General features: G+C 34.2%; 1 pseudogene; it reads right to left on the reverse strand.

Moving 5' to 3' along the window:
• Positions 1-3827: 3827 nt before the first annotated feature.
• LOC118022375 lies at positions 3828-4484 on the reverse strand (annotated as a pseudogene).
• Positions 4485-6974: the final 2490 nt, after the last annotated feature.

The following is a 6974-nucleotide window of genomic DNA, read 5'->3' on the forward strand; positions in this document are numbered from 1 at the left end:
GTATAGGAAGGGGTTCTTTTGCTGCAAAAACAATGACAAGTATCATTGAGTAGGGCAAGTTCTCTCTCCTCTATTTTCTCTCTGAAAAACATTTTTCTCAACATTTCTATCTCATGGTTTTTGTTTCCAAAGGAATCTTAGGATGACCTAATACATTTTGAAAGTATTAAGTAGAGTTCAATTGATTCACATATTCAATTATATTTTATAACAAAGTTTGCATATATCTTCACATGAGGATAAATTTACTAAATTTTTTTCAAGGATAACTTTTTTCCCATTTCAGATGAGGTCTTTATATTATTTTTAAACTATCTATTGCCAAAACTGTAAAAGTCATTGATTTATAAATTTGTCTTATTAAATATAATATACATTTAGAAAAGTATACATATCATATGAATTTTCATCAATCAAATATACCCTTATAATCAGCAACCAAATCAAGAAAAAAAAATTACCAAAACCTAACACCAAAGACACAATCTTAAGCGTAATTATCTTGAGATCTATCCATGTTGTTTGTATGTACCAATAATTAGTTTCTTTTAAAGTTGAGTAGTATTTCATTATATGTAAATATCACAATATATTTGTTCATTCACCTGTTGATGGACATTTGAGTTGTTTCCAGTTTTTGACTATTACAAATTAGACTGCTATGAGCATTATGTATAAGTCTTTGTATGGACATATGCTTTAGGATAGATACCCTGCCTCAAGAACTCTAGCTGTTTTGGTCTCCTCAAATTCCCACCATCATTATGACTCAGGGAAACTACTGGACAATGACTGAGACTTCCCTCTTATACTGTGTCATAGAAAATCTCTCTAGGTTGGAAAAATGTAGGGCTCACCCTCATGTTTCTTATCCTGAAATCACTGTCTTCAATTGCCAAATATCTAAATTCTTGAAGACTGTTTGTTTAATGAATTTTTTCCAGTTGTTAGTGTCTGCTATGAGGGTAAATTCAGTCTCCGTCACTCCATCTTGGCCTGTTTTTTGTTTTGTTTTTTAAGATTTATTTATTTATTCCAGAGAGAGAGAATGAAAGAGAGAGAGAGTGTGCAAGTTGGGGGAGGGGCAAAGGGAGAGGGAGAGAATCCTCAAGCAGACTCCCCACAGAACATAGAGACCAATGCAGGCTTGATCGCAGGACCCTGAGATCATGACTTGAGCCAAAATCAAGAGTCAGGTGCTCAACTGATAGAGCTGCCCAGGCACTGCAGTCCTGGTTGTTTTTTAATGATAGCTTTATTGAGAGATAATTCACATACTGAAAAATTCAGTTTTAAAGAGTGTAAATCAATGGGCTTTAAGATATTCACAAAGTTAAAAAAAAAAAAGATATTCACAAAGTTATACATTCAGTATCACTAATTCCAGAATATTTTCATCACCCCCAAAGGACACCATGATAAATCACTCACTGTTCCTGACCCTCACCCCATCCCTTGGCACCCTTGAATCTGTATTCTGTCTCCGTACATTTGTCCATTCTAGATATTTTATATGAGTGAAATCATACAATGTGAACTTTTGTTTTCAATTTCTTTCATTTAGAATGGTTTTCAAGGATCATGCATGTAGCAGTATGTATCAGAGCTTCATTCCACTTTAGGGCTAGATATACAGATATACATTCAGTATTTCAATATATAAGATATACCGTATTTCAATATACAGATATACCATATTTATTTATCCATTCATCAGTTGATAGACATTGGGAGGGGCAGAAGCAGAGGAAGAGGAAGAGACAGAATCTCAAGCAGGCTCCATGCCCAGCACAAAGCCTGACGCAGGGCTCATCCCAGGACCCTGAGATCATGACCTGAGCAGAAATCAAGAGTCAGACGTTTAACCAGTTGAGCCACCCAGGGGCCCCGAGTCTTCCAATTTATCCACATCCTTGCTAACATTTGTGATTATCTGTCTTCTTGATGACAGACCTCCTAGTGGATGCCCAGTGATATTTTACTATGGTTTGATTTACATTTACATTTACATTTCTTCTTGCATCAGTTTCAGTGGTTTCTTTCCAGTATTTCTATCATGTTTCTTTTTACTTGTTTTCTTGAATTACTAGACATTCTAGAAAATGTGAATATTACAGGTGAAATATAATAATAATTAGAAAATGTGTAATAGTTCTATTTTATTACTGAATTCCATGTCTTTACCTTAAGTGTTATTTCCTTCCATCAAAAAATTTCTGCTTAGAAAATATTCTTCTAGACCTAGTTTCCTGATTTTTAAAACAGAAATGTGAATGTGAGACTTTAATATGACTATGGCCAGTTTTATTGTAAAATAATTTTCTCTTTGGACCTGATACTTTAATAAATTTATACTGTCAATACAAATTGAACCATACTTTTATTCCTGAGATGGGTGACATCCTATTTGATTATAGTATATATTCTTTTAGCATTGCACCGAAGTTACATACTAACATTATTGATATTTTAAAATCTTTTTTTTTTCATTTGTGAATTTGGCTAGCAGCTTACTGTTATCCATATCATTTGTGCTTTTTTTCAGTGTTTTAGATTTTATAAAGAATATTAAATTTCAAATTCACTTTCTTAATTTTTTTTCCTTTATGTTATTAGAGAATTTTACTTAGTTATCTTTACTTTTATAACAGACACGTTTTATTTGAATTTTTCTTTTTCTTTTTTCTTTTCTCCTCTTTCTTTCTTTTCTTCTTTCTTTCTTTCTTTCTTTCTTTCTTTCTTTTTTTCTCTCTTTCTTCCTTTCTCTCTTTTTTTCTTCCTTTCTTTTTTTTCTAGAGAGAGGGAGGGAGGGGGGAGGGACAGAGAGAGAGAGAAAATCTTAAGCAGGCTCCATGCTCAGGAGGGAGACTGACACAGCACTTGATCTCATGACCCTGAGATCAGGACCTGAGCTGAAATCAAGAATCAGAAGCTAAACAGACTGAGCCACCGAGGCGCCCCAAGGTATATCTTTTTATATTTTATATTTACATAGAAAAACATAATGATCATAACCATGTTGTTATATTATTTGCCTCTTGTGGCTTAAAGCCTAAAAGTAAGGCCCAATATTATATGTGCCCTGATATTTGGAGACAAGAGGGAGGAACTTGAATGGCTCAACTGCAAGCTTCCCTTCTTCACTCTGCTCCTGTACAAATGGACCCCTAGTCAAGCAGCCTTCCTATTACAGAGACCAGGCACAGTTCCTTTTTGTCCTTGAGTTCCTTGCCAGCCCATGGAGTTATTCAAACAAGCCAATCACATCTTCCCACAGGAGTCAGGGAGCATCCTATTTTCTTGATACTAAAGTCTAGTTCCCTTAGTCCCTGGTTGTTCACTTTGTTCCTAAATGCAACCTATACATGGCTTTGCATGGCACAGTGTCCTCCTCCCCCAAGCTATGAGTATGTATGACTAATACACTGATGTTGACCTCATCTTAGTTCAGTGTTGTGTGCCATGTGTTTGGTCATCCCCCTAGCCTTATGGTAGAAATCCTTCCCACATGAATTGGGTGAAGAGGAGGTCAATAAAATACTTATGTACAGTAAGATTTTGTTTTCAAATGACAAATTAGTATGTATTTTTTGAAGATTTTTTTATGTGAACAATCGATTTATAAAAAGATTCAACTACATTTAAAATGATACAAAATATCAGTTTCAAAACAACATCAACAAGTCACTGTATTTAACCATACTCCACTCATAACCGAGCAAATGGGTGAGTGAAATAATTCATGCTATAGAATATTGCTATATGAACTGGCAACAGAAAAAGTTGGTAAAGGAACAAAGAGGATAATCAACTCTAACTTTTAAGAATTAGAACCAAGGGGCTCCATAATCATCTGACATCTGCTCAGTGTTGTACCTGTGGTTAGAAATTTACATGATGGGAACTCCAGGGATCTTTCCCATCCTTCTTTTAAGGTCCAGGTCAACTGTGGCCAAATATAACACTTGTGCTGAGTTACTTTCTGTACTAAGAAGTTATCTGCATAGGTTCCCTTATGTGTACATGGTAATCGTTCAAATCTTGGGTCTTTGGCAATCCTTAGAGCCGCTGGATACTTTTGCCCCAATTTCTCAATTTCAACCCTTACAAAGTCAGTTATATAAGGGATATACTTAGCATATGGACAGTCCATCATTGACTGTACTAAGTCAAGTTTGGCCTTAATAGAAAATGTGATAAGGTTGGTATCAGCCAGGATGTGGTAAGGTGGGTCCAGCTGTGTGTTATCTTGGAAGAATCAACAGAAAGGATGTTGAGGGTCTTCTCTTTCCTTGAGTGCACTGGGATCTTTTCTTTCTTTTTAGATTTTAATCTATCCTTCTCTTTAAGCCTCTGATCTTGGAGACTAAGCATTCGCTTCATAGTCATATACTTTCTTGCTTTCTTTTTTCCCCATGTTCACACCGCACTCTTGTTTCTTTTTTGAAGATGTTTTAAAGAGTAATTAAACTTAGCATGTGCAGAGCAAGCAATAGAACACAAATGAGGTAGAAATAACACAGACATCTCTGATCAAGTTTATGCTGTCACAGGCAATGGTAGATTCCCCCTGACCCCCACCTAGGCAGAAGCAATTGGGAGAAGAACAATAACCAATATCTGAGATGTTAAAATGTAAAAAAATAGTATCTTGGAATTTGGTAATACCAAAAGTGCTTTGCAACTTTTGGTAAACATCATCAGTGTTTTTATTATGTTGGATCAGTAAATCTGTACCAAACTATAGCCATAAAATTAGCTGTGTTTCTCAAAGTTCCAAAACAGAGACTGGCTAACTGTAACCTGTGGTCCATAACTGGCCCGTAGCCTGTTTTTTGAATGACCTGTGAGGTAAGAGTTATTTTTACTTTTTAAAGGTTTGTAAAAGCAAACAAGCAAGCAAATAAAGAACACCATGTGACAGAGACCAAATATAGACTGCAAAGCCTCAATATTTAATGTGATCCCTCATAGATAAATGTGCAGACTTCTAAAGTAGTACAGACTGGATTGTACTGATGGCTAATAGATATATTTTTTAAATGATTAATTCCAAAGTTCTCAGATATTCTTGATTCACTGCATCTTTTATAATCTGATAACTTTCATGGTGTCCCTATGACTAAAGAAATAACTGAAAGTTCTGCTTATTGAGTACTTACGTACAAACAACACAATACATATTATGTGTTAACAATTGATAGCAATTTGAAAAGCATGATACATGTAAATTAAAAGGAAAAGATGGTGTTTTCATTTCACTTTAAATAACCACGATTACTTATTAATGTGCGTGTGACTGTTAGACCTGGATAAATTTAAAGCCTGAAATGAGATTATCATTCTCGTTTCCTGCTCTACAGTGATTTTCACACCCTTTTTAAAAGAGCACCCACTGAAAAAACATCTTCACAGAGATATGTCATCAAAGGAACATAGCATAATCCATTACTGAAACTGTAAACTACCTCTAACTACTATATTTCATGTCAGAAGATATAGAGTCTCACTGCCCTTGCCTAGAAAAGGTAAAATGTACTGTGAGTTTTCTGTGGCAACCTCTTAAGCCCTGGCACACAGTTTGAGAACTTTAGGAAGAGTTGATTTATCCTAAAAAAGTATAAACCTCATAGCTATGCCTGCTGTAAGAACAATTTTTAGCATTTGTCTGAGCCATTTAATTTTTGTCACGTTATGTAAGTATATATGACAATCATAAAAATCTGTTATTAGCAACAACAGTAGCTAATCCTTAGTCTTACTGTATGTCAGGAGAATTGATATCGTAACAACTTTGCATCTTCCAATACATAAACATAGCTTATTTCTCAATTTATTTAGCTCCCTTTAATTTCTCTTACCAGAGTTTTATAATATCCAGTGTACCAATTTCATACATATTTTAAAAAATTTGTCCTAATTATTTCATGATTTTTGTTGCTATTGTATATTGTGTCTTTAGAATTTCATTTTGAATTATTTGTTGATATACATTTTGCATATATACCTCTTTGCTGAGCTTAATGTTAGTCATATTACTTTTATTGCAGATTATTTAAGGCATTATTTGTCTTCTTTAAATATAAATTTACTTCTTATTTTTCAACTTGCAAGCCTTTTATTTTTTGCCTTAATGCACTGCTTAAAACTTCTATGCTGCCAATAAATGTAAGCAGATATTCTTGGCTCATTTCTTATTTTAGGGCAGTATGTTAACTATAATGTTTTCAGAAATGTCCTTAATCATTGGTGTTACATTTTGTCAAATGTTCTTTTTCTGCATCTATTCAGAAAATCACATTTGTTTTCGTCTTCATTAATGTGGTGAATTATACTGATTGATCCTGGAATGTTAAACCAACATTGCCTTCCTGGAACAAACTGGGGTTGGTCATAATGTATTATTCTTTTTATACTAGGTTATATTATACTATTGTTAGATTAGATTGCTGATATTCTTTTTTTCCATTTGTGTCCATGAAAGATGTTAGTCTGAATTTTCTTTTTCTGTGGTATCTTTGTCTGGCTTTAGATCAAAAATAATTCTGTTCTCACAAAATGAGTTCGGAAGTGTTTGCCTCTTAACCATTTTCTGAAGGAGTTTGTGTAGGGTTGGTCTTAATTCTTCTTCAAGTGATTGGTAAAATTCATCAGTGATTTCATCTGGGTCACGCGCATGCATGCACACGCGTGCGCGCACACACACACATATTTATATATAAAGTGGTTTCAATTTCTGTAATAGATATAAGAGTATTTGGATTTCCTTTTTCTTCTTGTATCAACTTTGGTCATTTTTATCCTTCATGGAATTTGTCCATTTCATCTGGGTTTTCAGGTTTACTGACATAAAATTGTTTGTAATATTCCCCAATTCCTTTTGTGTGTTTATAATATCTGTGGTGCTGACATTTATTTGATTCCTGATGTTGATAATTTGTATCTCCTCTCCTTTTTCTTGATCAGTTTAGCGT

This window comes from Mirounga leonina, unplaced genomic scaffold (genome assembly GCF_011800145.1).
Source record: "Mirounga leonina isolate KUSES-001 unplaced genomic scaffold, KU_Mleo_1.0 Mir_176, whole genome shotgun sequence".
NCBI lineage: Eukaryota > Metazoa > Chordata > Mammalia > Carnivora > Phocidae > Mirounga > Mirounga leonina.